General features: G+C 46.3%; 1 protein-coding gene across 4 annotated transcripts in view; it reads right to left on the bottom strand.

Annotated features, from left to right (window-relative positions):
* SLC6A4 (solute carrier family 6 member 4) overlaps window positions 1-12,156 on the bottom strand; it is a 36,777-nt gene extending 24,621 nt beyond the window's left edge. The window contains exons 1-2 of one of the 4 annotated variants that reach the window (XM_079955604.1): window positions 3,988-4,094; window positions 2,781-2,874 (exon numbers count right to left, since the gene is read on the bottom strand). The gene's annotated coding sequence lies outside the window, so the exon portion shown is untranslated. Of the gene's footprint in view, window positions 1-1,735; window positions 1,796-2,780; window positions 2,875-3,987; window positions 4,095-8,273; window positions 8,389-11,741 lie in introns of those variants that run through there. The other 3 variants (XM_079955600.1, XM_079955603.1, XM_079955602.1) reach the window with 3 other exon arrangements.
* Window positions 12,157-18,974: the final 6,818 nt, after the last annotated feature.

Below are 18,974 nucleotides of genomic sequence, written 5' to 3' on the forward strand. Positions count from 1 at the left end.
AATCATTGGCATGTCAGGGCATAAAATTCAAATGGCACCAAACAGTGGCGTGAATGTAATCTTCAACGGCACCTCAAAATGCCTTCCCTGCAGCAGGGCCAGACATTGCTGTTACATGCAGGTAAGAATAACAAATTGCACCCAACTAATTTCTACTCAAAGTAGACCCTCTGAAATTAATGGATCTGCCTTAGTCCATTAATTCTAGTAAGTCTACTCTAGAGTATGACTTATATTGTGCACATTGATAACTCTACCAGGCAGAACAAAATGTTCCTCTTCCAGTATAGCCTTATACACACCTACTCAGAAGCAAGCCCTGTTCCTTTCTGTTGGGCTTACTCCCATGTAAGCATGAGGAGAGCCATAACAATTATTATCCCAACGAAGCAGACCCAGGTCTGTGCAGTTCCCATTTCCATCCTGGAGTTGCATCCCTCTGGTTAATTGGCCCTTTCCTAAGAATATACGAAGAGCCCTGCTGGGTCAGACCAAAGCCCCCTTAGTCCAGCATCCTCTTCTGCTAGTGACAAAGCTCCAGTCTGACATAGGCAATGGACTTTGGCTCTCTTGGTGCTTTCCAATTACTGGCATCTTTCTCCAGATTTGCAGTAATGGTTGGCCTTCTTATTACTACTTTAGGAAAAGACGCTGCTATTGCCCTCTGCCCCCGCAACGACAGTCTAATTGGCACTGACTTTTCTTTTTTCTTTTAATAGTATTTTTTAAAGGATCTATCCTTGCCACCCTCTCTTCATTCTGTTTCATTGATCCCTCTCAGTGGACACAAATGCTCTGATTTCATGTCCAATTGCTGTACCTGCTGTCACGATTTGACCTACTCAAACTCTCAGGCGCGCCCAAAGTAGCTCTTTGGAACCCGGCCATTATTTGTAATAACCTCTCCCTTCTGTTTTTATAATCAGGTAGGTCTTGTGCCAACGGAAATCTGGCCAAATAGGGGAAGAATGATCTAACAGCCACGCTGTTGTGCTGGGTGAGCAGTGCCGTAGCCAGAGCATTTGTGGTTCAAGTCACACCATACTCCCTCTGTCCCACCCGGTCTTCATTGTGGAGAGTATAATACCGGTCTAATTTACAGGACGGTTGAACATGCCAGCTGGCTTTGAACATTTAAGGTGCACTATGTTAGGTGCAAAGGGACGCGGGTGGCACTGTGGGTTAAACCACAGAGCCTAGGACTTGCCGATCAGAAGGTTGGCGGTTTGAATCCCCACAACGGGGTGAGCTCCCGTTGTTCGGTCCCTGCTCCTGCCAACCTAGCAGTTCGAAAGCACGTCAAAGTGCAAGTAGATAAATAGGTACCGCTCTGGCGGGAAGGTAAACGGTGTTTCCTGCGCTGCTCTGGTTCGCCAGAAGCGGCTTAGTCATGCTGGCCACGTGACCCGGAAGCTGTATGGCAGCTCCCTCGGCCAGTAAAGTGAGATGAGCGCTGCAACCCCAGAGTCGGCCATGACTGGACCTAATGGTCAGGGGTCCCTTTACCTTTTTACCTTATGTTAGGTGCAAAACACTCTTAGAAAAGTAAAACCAAGATATCTGAGGATGCGCAAATCAGACAGTGCTTCTAGTCCAGCATCCTGGGCATTCAGAGGTATTGACTTCCTCTGGCATAAAGCAACATATGAAAGCAATGTATCCATCCCTCTTAATTTCTGTGGTGTCGTGTTTGCGTGATTTTTAAAAAGCATTGCTTATTGAACATTGGCATTACCAGATCAGCTTCTTTAAAGCCCCTCCCTTCCTCCCAGCTGCAGAATTCTAAATTGTCATAATTCTGGCTATTTCAAAGAAAGCACACCCTCCCCTCCCCCTGAGAACTCTGTTCTCCTCAGCCACCGTCCACCCTGAGATTGTGGGGATACGGTGTGCTGTGATGAGCACCGAAAATCGTGGAAACTTTGCTGATGTTTGGAGTGGGGTTTATTGCTCTGTGGTAGAACCTCTTGCTTTGCATGCATCCTGAATCCTACCCCCCAGTTAAAAGGTCTCAGGTAGCAGTGATGGGAATTATCTCTGCTGGAGACCCCAGATATTGCCTTCCAGGGAGCTAGATGGGCAAATTGTTTGACCTGGTATAAGGAAGCATCATCAGTTCCTAAGAGAGTGAAAGGAGCTCAGTGGCAGCGCACTCTGCTTTGCCTGCAGAAGGTCCCAGGTTCAAACCCCTCCATGTCCAGTCAAAATGGATTAACAGGTGATGTGAAAGGCCTTTCTCTGCCTGAGGCGCTGGAGAGCTGCAGCCTGTCAGATGATGCAGTTCTGGTCTAGATGCTGTAAAGCACCTTCCCATGTTCCTACAGTACCGTATTGGCCTGAATATAAGCCGCACTTCCTCCCCACCCCCAAATTCCAACCGTGAAAAGTTAAAGTGCAGCTTAAATTCATGACCTTACAAAAATTGGCTTTTACGATATCACTGCTGAAACAGAAATATGTTAAAACAGAACAAAAAATGTTTTATTGCCAATTTGCAAGCTTGAGTGCCTTCAGAATTGTAGCAATTGAATAGCGATTTTAGCGATTGTACGGTAATCTTTGCGGGCCTGCAAGATCAAAGGCTTAAATTGGCTTGCAGCAATTTTCACCCTGTAACCCAATTTTAAGGGAGTAGGTTATATTCAGGTATTATCTTTTTTTCTTTTTTCCTATTGAATTTTAAAGGTGCGGCTTATTTGCGAGTGCGGTTTATATTCGGGCCAATACGGTATATGACTTGCTAGTTGGAGAAGGTGCCACATTGGGTCATTGAGCCTTACCTACAAGAAGGGATGGAAGGATCTTTCAGTTTCATTTCTCCCAGCTTCTCATTTTTCCAATTTTACATTCAGTTCTCCACATTTTTACAGCAATCTGCAAATTTGTTTTTAAAAAATCCTCATGAAAATTATTCAGCACTTTAGTTCAAATCTTTCCCAATAAACTGATTTTTGTATGCAGTTTTGACTAATGTACAGATTTCTGCAAGTAATTTCCCCTAATGCATTTCTGTAAGTTTTAAGTAAGTAAGGGAAGTCATAGTACCACTCTATTCTGCCTCAGTCAAACCACACCTGGAGTATTGTGTGCAGTTCTGGGCACCATCTGTCTGCATGGCCACCTGCCTTGGATGCTTTGGTTGAGATTCTTGCATTGCAGGGGGTTGGAATAGATGAACCTCGGGGTCCCTTCCAACTCTACAATTCTATAGTTCTAAGAAAAGACTATCGCTGGTTATTACATAACTTTAGTGTGTGATAGGTTAAACAAACAGCTGTATTTCTTACGCTCACTTAACTGCTGGAATCTGACCGAAAACCACAAGTATGAATGATGAAGGTGCTTTCATAATTTGGGAGTTATGAGCAACATCCCAAGAGACATGAAAGTAGCTTCTGAGCGCTTTCCGTTCATAGCATATAGTTGACACAGGTGTTGTGATGGACAAGCCTAGTGTAAGTGGCTTCTTTGAAAAAGCATTGGGCAAACTAATGATCTATGGACAGCATGCAGCTAAAACAGTTAAAAGAGAGGACACCCCTCAGATCATCAGATGTTGGGGACAGGGCTGCCTGTCTCCATCCAGTGCTCTTCTGGGAGAGGAGTAGGGACACCTGGCCAGTTCCTATTATAGGCAGCGTAAAGGTTTTCACCAGCCGTTACCAAGCTGTGGCTTCCAGACGTTTTGAGCTACAACTTTCATCAGCCTCATCATCCCACAGCAACATCCTGTGGACTTAATTGGCAAGACCTGGTTTTAAATCCCCACTCAGCCATGAAGTACCAGGGGACCTTTGGCCCACTTTCATTGCCTTACCTACCTTGAAGGATTGTTGTGAAGGGGGAAAGTGGGGAGGATGTGCCCCATGCAGCCCACAGGAGCCTTAGTAGATCAGAGAACTCTAATCAACAATCCAGTATCAGCATCTCCCGGCTGTGGCCAGGTGGGAGTAGTTTGTAAGAGGAGAAAGAAGAAAGGGTTTGTACCTGCTGAATCCTGAAATTCCAGGGCACGGTGAAGGCTCCCCATGCAATCACCTGCTAGCTCCTTTTCCCATGCAGAGAAACCTGGATCTCTAGGGCCATGCGCATGTTGCAATTGTCATACCTTGGTTAATCATCAACTAGCGCACAGCTATCTACAAAGACCCTGAAGCAGCAAATGGCACAGAGCAGGAGACCGAGCACTTTCAGGTTTTCCCGTGAGGATCCCACGCCTGGGACATCCTTTCGGAGCTCTGCCACTGGAGGGCTCAGCCAGCCTCCGAAAATAATAAAAACCACGCTGGGACTGGAAGCCCAGTGATTTCACAACCTGGGCAAGAGCAATTCAGTGCCAGGTACAATTGCAGAGAGGCAACCCAGGTGGACTTTAAGCCTCTGGATTGGACTTGATAGAATGGCAGAGAATGAGACACCGGTCACAGGCCCCCTGGGAGAGAACTTTCCCCAATCATCTTCACGTTCCGTTCCACAGCCAGCTTCGGTTAAGGCCACCCTGGGCTCCTGCTGAGTCACATCCTCCCAGTGCCTCAACTTTTTTATATACCTATAAGTAACTCATTTGTAATTACGGCTCAATTCCATAGATAGATTTGCTCATGGAATTTGCTCACTGCCACAGGACGTGTTGACAGCCACCACCTTAAGGCAGCTATCCCAAAAGGAGGAGACTAACCACAGTTAGCAACCCAATATCTGAATGGAGCCTCCATATGTATGCAGGGATAGTGCTTTAAGCCATTCTATTATTTCTATATTGTTTTATTTCTATATTTGATTCCATTTATGAATTGCTTCCCGTAAGATATCCCAAAGTGATTTCACAGTTAAAAAATCAAGAAAAACAACATCAACAAATTTATGGGCTGATACGGAAAAAAACATTTTCCAAGTGGCACAGCACTGGACGGCTGATGGCAAGTAAGCAACAGCCTGTCTAACTGTGGATTGGTCTGCTTAACAGCCAGGCTGCCCAGGCACCTTTAAAAAAAGAAAGACCACGCAGCCATGTCAAGAGTTTGGGGCAGCAGGTATCCACTAAACAAGACTTCGCCATCCCGGTGCCCAGCAGATGCTTTGGCCCATGGGTCCCATCAGTCCCAGCCAATGGTGATGTTGGGAGTTGTGGTCCAAACATCTGGAGGGCGCCAGGTTGGCAAAGTCTGCGCTAAACCCCTTGGGGCTCACTTCCCCCTGGGACTGGCTCCTTCGCCATCTGCCGTTCTGCCCGTCACCACCCAACACTTTCCAGGTCCTCCAGTGAACAGCATCAAGGATAAGAGTTTATTACTATCTATTTTTGTTCTGAGCCGCTGGAAAGGTCACTCTTACGCAAACACAGGCTGGCTGGCTGTTCCTCAACAGCTGGAAGCACCGCTAATAAAAAACATACAACCTGGAAAGTGCACCCGGCTTTGGGGCTGCTCTTTTTCTCAAGCACAGCTTAAGCCTTGAAAGGGGCTCTGGGAGACATTTGGAGGGTTCAGGCACACCTTTGCTCAGAGGCAAGCTAAGGGAAAAGAGGCTTCTCCGCTGTGGAACGTGGGAGGGAGATATGCAAGGCAGATCACAGGGCCATCCAGCAGAGCTTCTACAGTGGTTTGAGCCCTGCCTGCAGATGCTGGGGATTAAATCTGAGACCCTCTGCTTACATTATCACCAGTGCTATTTTTCTAGGTGCCAGAGCTGAGATCCTGGGGGGGGGGGGAATCCCTGCTTACCACTGAGCTGTGGTAACAGATTCCAGTCCCCTAGGTTGTTAATAAAGGGCTGCTCTGAATAGAAACATGGGGAGCTGCTTTATGCAGAGTCATACAATTGGCTCATCTCAGTTGGTATTGCCCATGTGGCCTGGCAGTGGCTGTCTCCTGTTCCAGGCAGGAATCTCCTCCATCCATACCTGGAGATGCCACAGACTGAACCCAGGACCTCCTGCCCACAAAGCAGGCTTCCTGCTTCTGAGCTGTGGGCCCTTCTCCCAGAGCCGTTAGGGTCCCCCCATTCGTTTGAGTAGTCTGGCTTATTCAGCAAAAGCTGCCTGGTACAGGATCAGGCCGTATGTCCATCTAGCTCAATAATGCCTACACTGACCGGCATCAGCTTGCCAGGTTCTCAAGCAGAACGCTATCCCAGCCCTACTTGGGGATGCCGTGGAGTGAACTTGAGACCTGTTGCATGAACAGCGTGTGTGTTATACCACCAAGATGCAACCCTTGCCCCTTAGCTGCAAAGATGGGAATGGACTTTTCACCCAGAAAGCCTCTTGGCTGATAGTTGGTTGCTATGGAGGAGAAGTGCCAGGGGTCAGTCTGGAAAACAACATCTAATCAGCAGTCTCCAGGTGTGGAAGTTGGCTGTGCTTTTAAGTTCATGAGGAGGAAAAGGCACTTTCTGTAAGCTCAGATGCTCCTTAACGTTCAGTTTTCTTCACAAGAACCAGACACAGTCCTGGCACTAACACCACGCCCCCCCCCCAAACCCCCTCTAAAAATCAAGCATTCCCTGTAGGATGCATCCTGCAGGGGTTGAATCCAGACTTTAATTTAGGGAGCATTTTTAGTAGTTACCCACACTTTACCCATGCCAGACCCCTGCCCATTTTTTGCTCTATAAGACTCACTTTTTCCCTCCTAAAAAGTAAGGGGAAATGTGTGTGCGTCTTATGGAGCGAATGCAGGCTGTGCAGCTATCCCAGAAGCCAGAACAGCAAGAGGGATTGCTGCTTTCGCTGCGTAGCGATCCCTCTTGCTGTTCTGGCTTCTAAGATTCAGAATATTTTTTTTCTTGTTTTCCTCCTCCAAAAACTAGGTGCGTCTTGTGGTCTGGTGCTTCTTATAGAGCGAAAAATACGGTAACACCTGAGATTTCACCCCTTCAGTTTTTCAGACTCTCATGGGAAAGAGTGCAGATTCCTCCCCGACCTCAGGAATGAATGTATATGGGTAGCCTGGCTGTTATCTAACTGTAGTTCATGCAGTTTTGAGTGGGGATTACTCAGGGTGATTTATTTGCAAAAGGAAACTTTGCCGTAGGCCAAGGCAATTGCATTTAAAATGCATCTTGCAGGCCAGGGATAGGTAGCTGGTCTTTGAGGCCACTCTGTTGTGCCCCTCACAGCCAAACACCAAATCTTCATCAAAGTACAGCTTAAAAGTTTCCCCCCAGTTTCACTTGCAAAAAGGAGAACAATTTCTCTCCCTCACCCAGTGGTAAGAAAACAAATAAACCCACCCACAAACATGCACACAATTTAATGGAGGCTGGTACATTCCTGACTTATCAAAGCCAAGCCCACCAACCATGGATTGTGGTCCGATAGGGGTTGGCAGCCTCACCCCCACCATTTTGGCAGCAGAACCAGAAAGCAGGGCTCTTTGAATGGGGCTAGTGGGTCTGTGTTTGGTTTTGTGAGATAATATTTCCCTTCACTTTTGGATTCAGTACATAACTCAAATGCCTTATGTCACTGCGCTTAGCTGTGCTTCATTTTATGCCCAAGAGCACTTGCTTCATTCACTGGGGAGTCTTCGGTGCTAGATGGGGCCAACTTCCTTTGTAAGAATGGATGCTTGGAACAGGGTTTAGCAAAATACGTTTCAAAAATCTACTACCATGGGGAGGAATTTGGTTCAGTTTGGATTTCAATGCAAAACTAGCAAATTAGCAATTTTCCAAAGCAAATTGTAACACAACTGTCCTTTGAAATTCTTACACTAACCTGAAATTTGCGGTGCAGTTCAGCAACCACATATTTTGCACTAAAAATTGCTTGGAGTGCATAAAAACCACATACATTTGTAAAAATAACATATGAAGCATTATACGAAGGGAAATCACTGGCAAAAAAATCTGTACGTTAGGAGAAATTTCAATCCTAATTTGCTGATTAATTTTCATTACGACTTTTTAAGATAATAATAATAATTGCAAGTTAACGCAGAAATATGAAGAACAGAATTTTAGGCTGGAAAAATGAGAAACTAAGAGAAATAGACAAATACATTCATCCCTACCTGGGCTACAGTCTGTGCAATAAAGTGACCCCTCCAATGTCACAGAAGGGATGGAAGCTGTAGAGCAATCTCTTCATACCAAGTCATGCTCTTGGTCTTTCTAGCTAGCAATGTCTGGGTTCATAGTCTGAGAGGATGTTTCCCATCACATGCTAGCTTATCCTTTTAACAGGAGAGACCAGAGATCAAAGCAGAGACCTTATTCCTGCAAAGCATACACTCTGCCCTCTGAGCTGTGACCATTCTGCGCCATATTACCAGATCTGGTGATTCGTCCACTTGGCCCAATGTTGTCTACTCTTGACTGGCTCCCCGTGCAGAGAAGAGTCTTCTCGCATCACATGCTCCCTGGTCCCTTTCTCACTAGAGGTGCTGGGGGTGAATGGGCTCATGCATGCAAAGCAGAGGCTGCTACCAGAGAGTTATGGACCTCCCCTAAAAGAGAGAAGGATCCACCCCATATCAACCTTTAAGAACTGTGTTCTGGATTCAGGCAGAGGATTCCATCCATTTCCATCTAAAACCCAAAGGATGGGATTTGCGCTCAAAATCTGTTCCAGCCCTATGCAAACCTCATTGACCCCGGGTCATGCTTCTCTGCCACTCCAAAACTTTGGCTCAGATTACTTCCTTCTCTTTCCCTCTCCTCACTTCTAAGAAGTCTTCCTTGACCTCAACCTTGTTTTTCCTGAAGATTGTAGGTCCCTTTATGAAACCATTCCCCACTTCATTCTTACTGCGCTTGTGAAGTCTTGACTTGTTCATTCATCCTGTCTCTTTCTCTCTCCTCTCCCTCCGCTCTCGTCTGCCCTTACATTTCAGATGCACTGGGGTGCGGTGGCTTTTTGCCTGTGTGCTAAGTGCCAGCCGTGTTTTAAAGCTTGTTTTTAGTATCTTTTGGGGGTCAATCATAGCTTCCCAGTCAGAACAAAAACAGTCTCTGAAGTTCTTCCCAGCTTAGACAACAAGCTCCGGAGCCAATTGTCTAGAAAAACACAAACCTTCAATTTTCCACAATTGAGTCTATGTTTATTGTTATTGTTATTTATTATGGTCTGCATTCCTGACGAATCTGTGGAAATTCCAGACTCCTTTGGGCAAAGACCTTTTTTCGCTATTTTTCACATTCATGCCGTGCGCAGCTTGAGCTAGACCAGCTCTTGACGGGCTCCCTCGCAGCAGAAAACAAACTTTAAAATGTTCTGCCTAGGAAGATCTGTTGTTTGTAGAAAGGACCAAAAGAAATTTGTGGACTGTGGGAATATGAACCGTTTCTCCCAAGAAGACCACCGGTTATATCTCATTAAGTTCTGCAGCACTCTAAGTAATTAACAATAAATAGAACCAAGTACCTATTAGAAGCCTTTGCAGTCACACACTTCTGCATGTCTCCAAGTGCCGGGCACAATCTAGTGTAAGAACACAGCGGTCCCCCTGCAGCTGGATCAGTCCCTAAAGGGGACCCATCTCACCCAGCATCCAGCGTCCACAGAGGCTCCATTGGGAAGCCCACAAATAGGAAATGATGGCAATAGCCCTCTTTCCAGCTTTGCTTCCCAGAAACTTACTCAGAGGTAAACCACCTCTGTGCATTCAGGTTCCACTTGGCTATCCTGTCTCTGAGCTTTCTGCAGTCTTACCCCTCCACGAAATCGTGTGACCCTTTAAAGCCATCTAAAGCCAAGATCCTTGGTCTGTGGCAGAGGATTCTGTGGTGGTCGACCATTTCTCTGAATCAGGCTGCCACTGGTGTGATTTAATATATCTTTCAAAACCTACCTTGTACCTTGAGAGTTAGTGAAGCACGTGTACAAGCTTTTGCATTCCACAGCATTCTTCTCCAGGCAGAGCTTTGTGAAACTCAAATAGCTTGCATATTGTTGCCCCTTAACCTAAGTGAACACCCAGCAAAATGTCAACTGCATTTGCGCCTAATGCTTTCAAAGACAACTTATTCTCCAGCTGGAAAAACTGAGCCAGAAACCCTGCACACGTCTGGAGGCTGATGAGAGCTTCATTTCACTTTTATGTGGTATACCACCTTTCTATATTACTATACACAAGGCGGTTTACAAGCTGTAATCCATAACATCCAGAGGGCACCAGGTTGGGGGAGGCTGGTCTACACTCCTGTTTCCATTTAAAACACAATGCAAAAAAGAGCATGGAAGATTTGCCAAGGCAAAAGAAACTGCCAACTAGCTCTGTATTGCCTACACTGACTGGCAGCAGCTCTCTACCTGGAGATGCTGAGAACTGAACCTGGGACTTCCTACATCTGCTCTCCGCACTGAGCCACAGCCCTTCCCTGCGCTGGACTGGTCCGTTATAAATTTAAAGTCACAGTAGCATATGTACTCTTGATTCCCAGATTTTCAACTGGTTCCCCAGGAGAGGCAGAGCCAAGCTGTGCTATCAAGAGGCATGGCGCTGTAATGCCAAGAAAGTGAGAACATGTACTAGGAATCACTTTTAAATTAGCTCACCAGGTTCCAAAGTCCTAAAACAGGTCAGAAACAGAATGAGGGGGATATATTTATTTTTTGATAGCCATCTTCCTTGAGAGCAGATCAGAACTAAGAAGGCACAGTGACATTCCTCGTTCCCTCATGCCTATGTATGGCCCCTGGGGCCAGGGTCCCCTCCTTTGTTGCCTGTGCTGTAATGAGCCACCTATATGTCATTGCAACTGTCTTAAGAAACAAAAGAACCCCAAACATATTTTCAGATATTTCCACATCTGCTGCATCTCTCTCCCTTTCAGCTTTCCCAATCTTTTTAATGTTCTTGGAGGTCAAAAGCACCCGTCATCCTGCACTTTATACCACATTTGTAATTTTCATAGACCCATGCATGTTGTGAAATTTGTTTTGCTTCTGCCCAGTTCAAGTGAAGCATTGTTAACTTGTCACCAAAATAAGCTCCATCCGTTTGCTCTGTAAGGAGGGGGACACCCACATACCCCTCTCACCTGTACAGGTGTGTGAGTGAGAGAGGTGTTGTGAAAATATGAAATATTTTGACATCAGTAAGCTGTCAGGTAAGCTGCGGCAGTTTTTCCTGTCTTAACCAACATGAAAAGCAAGGCACCCAAGTTAACTGGATCATTGTTCTTGTTTGAAATGTCTTGTCCCTACTATTTTTTTGTTTAAAGCACACTTTTTCTCCCTCCTGCCCTCTCTCTAAAATAACGAGGTTGCATCTTGCAGTACGGCTAAGGGCTGCTCCGATCACTTGGTCAAAAGCTGGTTGAAACACGCTGCTCACCCGTCTCTCAAAGCTGACGCTAATAACTGAGATAGCAAGCATGTACAGACAGAAAAGCTGAGGAAGGAACACATTCTTAACTCAAGCAAAACTTGAAGCAGCAACAAATAAATAAATAAATAAATTCAAAAGGCTCCCTTGTCCCCGTCCCTGTCCTTCCCCCATCCCTGTCCCTTGGAGCTGCAGGAACATTTCACTGTCTGACTGTCTGTTTTAAGTGCAGCAGGGGCATAAAAGCCTCTCATGCAAATATATACAGACTTTTTTTGGTGTGCATTACCGTTGCCATCTCAGGTTTTTGTTTTTTTTTTTTAAAAAATAAAGATTGAAAAAGATGAGCAAAAGCACAATTAGCTCTGCTGGGGAAGGCAAAGGAAAAGACCCTCCCCAGCTTCTGTCTCATAATTACCAAACAGGGCACTTTTAGAAGAGGTGGGGGGAGAATAAAGCGTAAAATACCTGGCGTGTCCCAGCGGATTCAGGAGCGCTTGTCCTGCACTGGCTCATCCAAGCCGGCCTCACCAATCCCACCTACATTTGCTTTGGATCCTATGGGTCACTTTGCACCGGTGACTGTCTTTTTGTACACCCCTTCTTCTCACATGGTCCGATTCCCAGATTATCTGCTGCCAAAGAGCTCTTTAAGATTTTTTTACGTCACTTTCTTTCTTCTCCTCTCTCTTTCTCTCTCTTTTTTATAAAGTCAAATAAACTTTTTGCCTTGCCAGGAGTGACTGCAGCAGGCTGCAACCCTCCTCCTAGAGGTGGGTGACTCCACACACAGAAAAAGCAACCAGCTCACAACAGCTCAGAGCAGCAGCAGCAGCAGCAGCAGGGGGAGGAGGGGGAGGAGGGCTCCAGGCACAGCAATGCCAGAGCCTCTGGGTTGGAGTCAGGGAGGGCAGCCTGGGCTGCGGCTATAAATGGAAGTGCGGTGGGGGGGGGAGGGAGAGGGGGGGTCTGCAAATGGGGGCAGAGAGTGGCTGGGGCTGGATGATGAGGCCAAGACAGGTGCCCTGCCACTGTGGCAAATGTGAGACTGGGGTGTGTGTCTGCTTCTGGGCCACATTAGGAGAAGAAAAACAGACTTTTGCAATTCTCGCCCGTCCTTCTCCATTCTTCACTTTAAGGACAAAGGGGGGGGGGGAATGCAAAAATTGTCAAGTGGAAAGGGACTTGGGGTTTGCTATCACAGAAGTTGCTCCCAAGCAGAGCTGGTCCAAGACATTTTGCTGCCCAAGATATTGGTTATTTCTGTCACACAGCTTTCCACCAAAGAGCTTAAGGTGGCGTACACAGTTCTCCCCCATTCCCCCCTCACAACAACCCTGCGAGGTAGTTTAGGTTGAGAGACCGTGACTGGCCCCAAGGTCACCCTGTGAGATTCCTCCCCGAATGGGGATTTGAACCCTGGAATCATAGATCCTCGCCCAATGCTCTTAACCACTACTGCACAAGTTCTGGCGTAGGCATCCAAGATCCCTGAGGCAAAATGAAAATGTGACACTCCCTTTCTCTAGCAGTAGAAAGACAATAGCAGCAGATTAAGGAGCTTACGAATTTGCCTGCCCTTTCCTAATACCTAAAATTTGCTGCCTGAGACGGCTTTCTCACTCTGCCTAACAGCAGGGCAGGGCTGGGACGGAACCCGAGTCTGATTTGGCTGCTTTTAATCACCACAAACACTTCCTCTCCTTCCAGAAAGGAAAAACAACTCATATCCACATACCCCACACACAAAACATCCCAACCACAAATTTCCTTCCATGAAATAGTAAGATGAGTGGCAGAGCACACACTTGACTTGCAGAGGGTCCCTGGTTTGACCCCCAACTTCTCTAGTTAAAAAGGGACCAGGTGATGGAAAGGAGCTTTGCCTTCTTGAGATCTTGAAGAGATGCTACCAGTCAGAGTCCACACTGCTGGGCTAGAGGGACTGAGGTCACCTCTAGACTTTCAGCATTTTGCAAGAAGGATTTCAGTCACCAGAAATCTAGGTTTGCACCACTCACATTAGTTGAAGCACTCTGGTGCAACACATCCACTTAAAGAACAACAACAGGCTTTTTGCATTTAGGAGAGCAACGGCAAAATGTGATTAATGGGAAGGCATATATAACTGCTGGTACTGTAGAGACTGCTCACTGTTGTGTAACTTCCCTCGCAAAAAAATCAGAACAAATCTTCTGTATATTTTGGGAAGTGGTCAGTCTGTCCGCCCATCTATTCTTTCGAGGCTTGGCTGCCTCTCCAGGTATTGCCTCCAAACTCTGCACAAGGTGGGGCAGCTGTCTTTGTTGACATCAGGACCCTGGCCTCCATTTTAACCCAAGATGGTGGGCTGAAACATGGTTTGGGCAACTTGTGCAATCCATTTTAACCCAGTAAAGTGTGGACATTGTATTATCTTCGCATACCTTTGGGCAAGCAAATGAGGTTGCACGCTCAACAAACAGTCCATCTGCAGGAGAATGAAGAGTTCTGACCTGGAATAAGGCCGCTTCCTTTGGACTTTTAATGATTTTTAAAGAAATGTTCCAGGAGAGGCTGGAATGGCCCAAGGCGTTGTACTGATTGATTGATTGATTGATTGATTGATTGATTGATTGATGGGACTGATAACTTTATTTTTCTGTGCCGCTTTTCAAATGAATCCCAAAGCAGCTTACAAACAGTAAATAAGAGTAACATAGTCAAACATAATAGAACAGCACAAACACAGCATAAATCATATTTACAATCTATAAAACGCTATTAATAAAGCGGCAACTAAACATCACCGTTAACACCAAGATCCATAGTATACGTTTCACAAATAAATGTGGCAGTTATACTCTATAAAACAACATTAAGCCGACAAGACTCAAATCTTCAAGTTGTTTCTGCCCCGTGCGCTACATCACGAGACGACCAGGCTCTGCCATCCTCACTGAACCTTCATCTATATTCATCGACCAACATACCTAAGGACGAAATTCTGATTTCCCTGCTTGACTCAAATCCCTCTTTAACTCACTCTTCTATGCCAGAGATAGAATCTTCTCCAGTTTCGACCAGATATAGAAGTAGTCCACAAGTGATGCCCCTGAGAGAGCCTTCCGCAATTCCCGCCCCCGTGATGCCCCCTCAATTACCTTCCTCAAAGGAAACTGCGAATGTTACACTTCGGGACCCGCCGTCGGAAACGATTGAAGACCCGATGGGACGCATCAATAAAATCATCCAAATGTCGGGTGATAAATCTGCGAGAGGGTTTCCTCCGACGGACTCAATTTCTCCCTCCCTGGGTATTTCTCTGTCAAGTTGTACCAAGAATTTCGAAATGAAGAGACTTCCTGTTCAGGGATCTACTTTCAGTGGATCATCCACGGTGTGCCAACAGTCGAACCAAATTGTTAAAAACTTTAATTTGGAGGGCTCCTCACAGTTACCATCTTCGCAAAGTAAAATAACTGACTTTTTTGTTACATCTTCTGTCTCTAACAGAGAGTCTGTCCCCCCTCCGTTTTGACTGTTAAAAGAACAACACAGAAGTCCCCAGCTAGCAGTCCTAAGTTGGAACATTGCTGGCTGGAAAAGGAAAAGATTAGATCCCGAATTTCTGTCCTATATAAACTCTTTTCAGATAATCCTTTTGCAAGAAACATGGGAAGAAGATAAAATAGATATAAATGGCTTTGAACTGATATCACTTCCAGCTATCCCCTCCCAGAAAGGTGGCCGGTCCAGAGGCGGTCTTGCAATCGCCATATCGCTTAAAATGAGAGCTAAACTCTTGCTAGTTCAGACTTTTCCTCCTTTTGCTTTTACTGGTCTGATTTCAAGTGAAAAATTCTCACTATTAATCACCAATGTTTATCTTCCTCCAGGTGGTCTTATATCAGACCTCCATTATAGATGGGATTCTCTGGAAGATCATTTATTGGCATTCTATGCTATGTACCCTAATATTCCATCGATAATGGGTGGTGACTTTAATGCACGTACAGCCGCCAACTGGAATGGGATAATTAAGGCCAAGTGGTGGGGTTTTTTTTCCAATTAATTTAAAATAAAAAAAGAAAAAAATATATAAAACAACATTAAGAACATTAACAGAATAACAACTAAAAAAAATAAATAAGCTAAGCACTGTTAAGTTAATACACACACTTGCCACGCCTCCATGACGGATAAGCTGCCACTTTATTCAGCTCATTAAAATACACAATGCCCGTTGTTAAGCCAGCTCAGCCACATGCTGCGTTGGCCAGGGTCCTCAGGTAGGGAGCCATGGTAGAGACAGTGGAGCTTTCAAGCCTTCTGCCAGTGGTATGGTGGATGTTGACTTCAGGTCCAGGCGTCGTGGATGAGGAATTTGTCCGCGTCACTAGTCCCAAGATGAGCCTGTCCCTTCAGAGCAGCGAGTTGTGGCTGCAGTAGGTTCAGAGGCCGACTGGGGGTCCTGCCCTGCCTCCCTGCCAGACGCACTGTTGTGGGGGAAATGTGCCCTGCAATATTGCAAGGTGAGATTTGGTGATCCCTTGAACTCCTGCTGCCCCAGTTTGGGCTCTTGAGAGAACCTCAGGTTTGGCAAGCCCATGAGAGCTGTCAGGTGGATCATTGAAGCAAGCAGGGGAAATGAGAATATTACATTAGGTTAGAGTGTCAGACTAGGACCACTCAGCATTTATTGGGTGGCTTTGAGTCAGTCTCTCTCTCTCTCTCTCTCTCTCTCTCTCACACACACACACACACACACACACAAGCACACTCAGTCTTTAACCGTCCTCACAGGGTTGCTGTGGGGATAAAATGGAGACAGCGAGTGCCCCCTTAAGCTCCTCAGAGGACAGGTGGGATATAAATGTATTAATTTAACTGCATTGCAAATAACAAGGGAGGGACGGCAGGCTGTCCCCACCAAAGGGATTATGAGACACAGGAGGAAGGTGGGAGTCTGCAGGGATCTCTGCGGCAGCATCAGTCCTGAGAACAGAGGAAGAAATTGCCAAACATTTCTCTTTCCTGCTCCCCCTTTTGTTATTTCATCCTTTTCTCCACCCCACCCCCTTGGATAAGGAGAGGAGTTGCTGCCATCTGAAGACCAATTGTGGGATTGCACTGGTGGCTCGACAGGTTGAGGGGGACCTGGGAGAGTGGGGACTGGGTCCGAGGGGGTTCTCTGTGGAAGTGGGGGTGACCGCATGGTCGGATGGTGCTCCTGTCCTCCACCCGAGATGTACCAACACAGCTTTAATTGGTTCTCTGCTGCCCCCCTGCCGCCCCAAATTGGGCACCAAATAGATTAGGATTAAAATAGCTGGCAATTGTTAGGACAACGGGAGGAGATCTGAGTTGCATGGATTACAAGGAGATCGTCTCAGCCCTTCTCAGGGGAGGCGCTGCGTCCGGATTACCCGCGAAACATTCCTAGAGGCTGCTCAAAAGAGGCTTTGGGGCAGACAAAGGGCTGGGTTGAGAAAAACAGCTTGTGATATAGCATGGGGTTGGGATAAGGGAAGCGGTGGCGGCTGCATTTCTAAAAGGGAGGGGGAAATGGCATTAATCCCACCAGGCACATCCAAGACCTTCTTTTGGGAGGGTAGAGTAATTCGCTTGTAAATACATGAATGAATGAATCTAGGCGTTTAAATACCACATCACTTTCTCTCTCCTAGGGCATATAGGAATTTGTTACAGTCTTCTGAATAGGGGGGGGGGGCAGGAAGCAAGATTCCTTCCTTTAGGGAAGGAATTGAAAATAAATAAAATCTGTGGAATAGTGGCGTACTATGTAGTGTTCCGAATGGATATTGTGGAGCTGGGAAAGGTGCAGAAATGAGCAAAAGAGAGCTTGCTGGATCATCTAGTTCAGCATCTTGTTCTTACAGGTGCCAACCAGATGCCCCAATGGGAAACCCACAAGCAGGACCTGAGCCCAAGAGCCCTCTCCCCTCCTTGGGTCTCCAGCAACTGGGATTCAGAAGCATGGCTGCCTCCAACCATAGAAGCAGGCTATATTCATCATGGCTAGGAGACAGCCTTATAGAATCCTAGAGCTGGAAGGGACCCTGGGGTCATCTAGTCCAGCCTCTTGCAGTGCAGGAATCTCAACTCAAGCATCCATGACAGATGGCCACCCAACCTCTGCTTCAAAATCTGCAAGGAAGGAGAGTCTGCTGCTTCCTGAGGGAGACCGTTCCACTGTCGAACGGCTCTTACTGTCAGAAATTTCTTTCTGTCGTTTAGTCAGAATCTCCTATCACTTGAAGCCATTGGTTTGTGTCCTACCCTCCATAGTTTAACTATGTGCTGTGTGAAGTGTGGTTTTTTTCTGTCCTGAACCTTCCAACATTCAGCTTCATTGGATATCTGAGTTCTTGTGTTAAGGTAAAGGTAAAGGGAGCCCTGACCATTAGGTCCAGTCGTGACTGACTCTGAGGTTGTGGCGCTCATCTCGCTTTACTGGCCAAGGGAGCCGGCGCACAGCTTCCGGGTCATGTGGCCAGCAGGACTAAGCTGCTTCTGGCTAACCAGAGCAGCACATGGAAACACCATTTACCTTCCTGCTGGAGTGGTACCTATTTATCTACTTGCACTTTGACGTGCTTTCGAACTGCTAGGTGGGCAGGAGCAGGGACCGAGCAATGGGAGCTCACCCCATCGCGGGGATTCGAACCGCCGACATTCTGATCAGCAAGTCCTAGGCTCTGTGGTTTGTGTTGGGAGGGAGAAAAAACTTGTCTCTCTCCACTTTCTCCATGCCATGCATAGTCCTATAAACTCCTATCATGTCGCCTTTTGCTTGCCTTTTTTCTAAACTGAAAATCCCCAAATGTTGCAACCTTTCCACATTCCTTTGAGCATTTTGATTGCCCTTTTCGGAACTTTTTCCAACTCTACACTATCCTTTTTGAGGTGAGGCGACCGGAACTGTACATAGTATTCCAAGTTGCAGTTCAGCAACATCTGGAGGGCCAAAAGTTCCCCACAGCTGATTTAGACTGCTGAGCTAGATCGACCAATGGCCTGAGACTGTATCAAGGCAGCTTCTTACACAAACTAAACACCCTTTTTAAAAGAAAAAATTCCAAGGGATTTAAGAGACTTAAAGGCAACAATTAAAATAAGTCTGTTACTCCAGTGTAGATAGATGTATTAAATGCATGAAAGCATGCAACTTTTAAAAAAACCAATAATTTAAAAATAGAAATGGCAGGAATTCTTGCTCAGGGTCAAGACTGCTGTGCAAAACGGGTGTTTGCTTTTAATTAGTTTGACCCAATAGCTGGATGGATACAAAATCAGTTGCTTTATACCAGAGGTCAGCAACCCGTGGCTCCGGAGCCGCATGTGGCTCTTTTACACCTTTGCCGCGGCTCCGGGGTGGATACTAGCGAGGGGAGGAGGCGCATTGTGCGCCCCGACACTCCCCACTGTGGCGGGCGCTGTACTGGCTGTGACGTCACATGGGGGCGGTGCGTGCATTAGTCACGCACCGTCCCGATGTCACCTTCCCGCCCACCCACCTGCCCGCTACATTGTAAGGGGCATGTACGCTGGTCATTGCATTGAAAGGGGGCATGTACACTGGTCACTGTTTTGAAGGGGAGTGAAGAACACACACACAAAAAAGGTAACCTGTTAATTTAACATTTATTTCTATGAGGAGGAGTAATTCTGAGGGGTCAAACAAAGAAATAATAAAGT

The sequence above is a fragment of the Podarcis cretensis genome (assembly GCF_951804945.1).
Source record: "Podarcis cretensis genome assembly, chromosome: 15".
NCBI lineage: Eukaryota > Metazoa > Chordata > Lepidosauria > Squamata > Lacertidae > Podarcis > Podarcis cretensis.